This window comes from Haliotis asinina, chromosome 1, assembly GCF_037392515.1.
Source record: "Haliotis asinina isolate JCU_RB_2024 chromosome 1, JCU_Hal_asi_v2, whole genome shotgun sequence".
In the NCBI taxonomy this organism is placed as follows: Eukaryota; Metazoa; Mollusca; class Gastropoda; order Lepetellida; family Haliotidae; genus Haliotis; species Haliotis asinina.
Genome location: NC_090280.1, coordinates 73,739,195 through 73,744,025, shown reverse-complemented (window position 1 = coordinate 73,744,025; position 4,831 = coordinate 73,739,195).

The window sequence follows — 4,831 nt, the reverse complement described above, 5'->3', positions numbered from 1 at the left end:
TATACCCTACTACGGAGGATTTTCAGATTCGTCAAATGTTCATTTATATATTAATTTGAAGTCCTTGGGTCAGTATTTTGAAGTAATTTATAATATTGTGAGTGTTATATTTTTCTGCAAATTTGCTGGCTACACCGAGGTGTTCAAGTAACTTGAAAGTGTTTGAAGACATCAAATTTCAAGACTTTTCTGGGAGACACCAAGAAATTCCCTCCGAGATGAACACATCTATCCATTCTGGATTCTCCTGTTGCAGAAGGCTTCCTTCTGGATGTGAAATAAACGCTTCACAGCTAAATGCGCCATCATCATTTTCGTTATGCTGGCCAGACCTGAAATGTTAGGAGTAAGTGGAAATATGAAGGTGATAAATCTCTGAACTTGGAGGAGGATTATAAATGACATAAACGGATACCTTTTCCTGGTGGAACAACGTCCATATAGGGAGCTTTTCACAACGTTCATATTTAATATTCTCATAGCTCCTTGAGCGCCTTGCCATGATAATGTGTATTAACATCTGGGCCTTTATTCTCGAAACGTTCGTAGCCCTAAGAATTCTTAACTTTGATAGTAGCCAATGTCTTGAGAATGGGCTTAAGAAGTTCGTAGAGCTACAAACGTTTCGAGAAAAGCCAGTCTGACCTTTATGGATAGAGCGAAAGGAGTTCCTGAACCTAAAACCATCAGCTTCTCTGCTGAGAGGGCAGAATTAAACTTCTTGTTAGAGGTGACGCCAGATGTCTCTGACTAGTCTTCAGACTCTGGTTGACAGTTGTGATGCCAAGACGCATCTTTAGTGAACATCACTCACGATTCAGCTGGGTCTGCTTCGACAAGACGTAAAATTCTGGAACTTGAAGATGGACAACTTCGTAAAGACCAGTTCATTGTTAAGAATGTGCTTAACTCCCCTGAGAAATGCTGACTGCTTGGACGATTGACTTGTCGATCATCCATCATCACATGTATTTTATAACTATTTCCTCAATGGTAGAAGTTGAAGGTCTGTCTGATGTCCGACCCTGCTCCCGGATACCACTTCCGGTCAGGCCCTGCTCCTGGTCATCACTTCCGGTCAGGCCCTACTCCTGGACACCACTTCCGGCCAGGGGCTCTGCTGGAACAGCAACAAATGAGCATCATCCTTGAAGCTGACATCATGTCTGTTTGCATGGCCGACATCACTCAGTCTGTCAGAATCTTTCACTGCAGATGCTCGAACAGCGTAGTATCAGCTTTGTCCACATTAATTAACAAGAAGAAACTAGTCTATGACGCCTGTAGAAAATATGAGGCGGGTTGTATTTGGATTCTATCGCCTCAGTATATGCTTTGGCTCAGCACGTTTCACCACCCCCCCCCCCCCTCCCACCCACCCACTCCCAAACACACACACACACACACACACCACCACCACCACCACCACCTGCACACACATATTGTGTAGATAATATCTTCTTTATTTTGCAACTATGTAGGCGTTAATCATTCTATTGTTGTTTTATTTCTTTATTGCTCTTTATCACTACAGGAGATATTTGCACTGTTGCTTACACCGTTGTCAATGATCTTCAGTTAGACAGACGAGTCTGGTGTTCGAATCCTCGATTGTAGGACCCCGTTGCACTATGAAATGCTCATAGTTAGTTAATGCCGTGTATTTAGCTGTTGGGAGTTATGTCCCTTAGTCATGCTCGGGTGTGTTGTTCGTCCTTCTTAATCCATACGTCTGCATCCTGATCCACTTTGGACAAAAGTCCCTCGAGAAGCAAGGGCTATGAGTCACATAAGTCACCATCGTTTTAAGCAACATTTCAGCAACATGTTGTGCTGCACTAAGTCAGAGCCCTTAGTTCAACGGGGGCACTGGAGTAGCCCACTGGGTAGAGCGTTCGCCCGTCACGCTGAAGACCCGGGTTCGATTGACCATATGGGTACAATTCCTTCACAATGGTGTGAGGTTCATTTCTGGTGTACCCCACCGTGATTTTGCTGGAGTATTGCTAAAAGCAGCATAAAACTAAACTCACCCAGTTTAACAAGCTCTGAATCATCTGACAGCTGTGATTGGATGATTTCGTGTAAGAGTTTTGGTTTTTTAAAAAAAATATACCTCCAACCAGTAATTAAAACAGTCTGCCATATCTACTGCCGTCTTGACACGTTGATATGCTGAATGCGACCGCGGGTATTTTCAAGCGGTTGACATTTTGTGCGGAACTGCTCTTGATACGTTTAACTTCCTGTACTCGGAAAATGAACTGCATGGGGTAGTTTCTTGTAATATCGCTATTGTTTCTGTAAGTTCATAATATACATAAATGTACATGTAATGGTTGTTGATCACTTACTTAATCTGAAAAAATACAAAGGTACTATTGAAGCCAACGGGAATATCTAACCTACATCACAGCCTGTCAGTTGCAGGAGGGCGAACAAGAACTTGCGGAAGGATTATCAGATCTCTACCAGGCTCGTGACAGCGAGTGATTTGGAATCGATGACTCACAGAGTGTCTAGCACAACGGTGTGTGGGTGGTACATTTGCTCTGAAAACTATTGACTCGAACATACGAATTACTGTTAAACTCTCGCCATTCTCCCATATCGAACAACAGGCCTGTAGGTCCAGTCAAAATTCCGACCAGCCTGTTAAAATTGCAACGAAATTATTGAATCCTGTTAACACTATCCACAAACTTAATGCATGCGTATCATGTAACATTGACGCTACATCCATCTATTATTTCTCTTGGCCATTCAATCCGCTGTGTATTGACTAGTTATGAGAATGCTTTAAAAAAACAATGTTTTCTAATCAACAAGGATAACAGGCACAGTTTCTAACAAGAAAACAAACACTGTTCGTTGTGAAAGTTTGATTTTTCTTTGCAATCGTTATCGAAAGTCGTCAATAATTTTACATTTTGCCGCGGTGGCTGTGAAAAATATTCACGAGGGCACGTAAAGCATCTAATCTATACTCACACATACATTTAAATGCCGCCATGCTTATAGAAATGAAAAACGCTTTCAATTTTCTTCACCGCGTGATATTGATGTGTCTATCATTTGCGATAACATCTCAAACACACTTCGAATTTTGGCACATCAAGTAAAGTATGTAAACAGCTTGAAAATTACCTTGGCGATTCCGCTGATGTAATTAATTATTCTGCAAACACCCACGGCCATGTCCACGCCATGCTGGTGTTGGGTTACACCAGTTCGTATGGATGGTAAACAGCGTGGCGACAAAATTTGGTGAAGGTAAACCAAGGCTATTGAAAGTGCTCTCCTATCCTTTGGGGAAAATGACATGTCGAAATATACTTAATGAAAAATCGATGAGCGTAAGTGCCTTTAGCTAGGCCTAAGTTTGTACCTAGACATATTGGCCCGAAATTTGACACTACAGGAACGGCTCGGCGCGATTGTGCATACAAACGACTGACAGTTAAGAGCCTTCGCTGGCTACCTTACACTTTGAGAACGGAAAGTGGCGCATTTGCCGTGATTTGATATACAAAAACGATAGCCGGAAAGGCGTACGGCTATAAATCATTCTGATCTGCCCCGAGTCTTTGTTCGGCTATCGAAATCAGCGCCATTTCTCTCTAAGAACTGATCTATCTACGTTTTATCAAGAAAAAGGCGAAAGAATATGTACACAAGCCACGCGACACAATGGCCGGTAATAGCAGCTATTAGCTCGGCGCAGAAGACCACCCCGGAAGGAAGAGAGCTCGCGTACGATGCTAGCGATGTTATGTAAATACTTGGAGCACGTAATGTGGTGGACAGTTACTGAGAGTTGTCGCCCTTAGTCTGATTGATGACGCGAGACTGATCGGTTACAGAAAATTGTGTTGACTTTGTTTCGGGGTTAGGTATAGGGATTTTTATCCAGTTCTTGAGATTCGGCATGTGTGATGATTATTTAACATTTTACTTAAGTGATTTTACCTCATTGTTTGGTTTAAACACATACGCAGTGTACTTGGTTTTGGGTTTCAAATCAGGTGGGACACCCAGGTGGACTGTCAACGTCTGAGATGAACTGCCACTTTCTCAAGAGTTCTCTTAAACTCCCAGCTTGAATCTGCATTGTTTTTTGCCTGTGATCGTTTGTCTACCTAAAAGTATTAAATGTTTTAAGAACGCCTCGGCAAAAATGTCAACTCCAGGTAACCAGGCTGCTGAAAAGAAGTGTCTATAGACACTAAATACATTGTTGTAGTCCTTATATATAGATGTAGATGCTGGCTGCGAAAATAGGTGGATGGATGGATGGATGGATGGATGGATGGATGGATGGATGGTGCATTGATGAAAGGCTGAATGGCTGGCTGGCTGGCCGTGTGGGTGGGTGGGTGTTTTGATGGATACATTGATAGATGATGGCTGGCGGGCTGGCTGACTGGCTGACTGGCGGAGTGGATACTTGCTTTGATGGATGGGTGAATGGATTGATGTACTGATTGGCTAAATCCATTGAGGGAAGAGTAGGTGGATGGATGGATGTCGGGACTGGTGGATAGAAGAATGTATTCGAGTGATGGGTGGATGTTTGACTGGCTTAATGTTTTGTTAGATGGGTGGATTCAGTTTGATTATATACATACAGGCCTTTTCCATAAAGCTGCATTATTTGTAACCTCACATTGTGGGAAAATAGATACAAACAAATAGTATTTCCTATGTCACTGACACTTTCACACTTTCACATAACGTTGCTTTGTGTCCTTAAGCCAAATGATGGTAATATGTTCTGTATTGATTTCTGGCATAAGTTTCACTGAAATATTTGATTTAATATTTCTAAAAT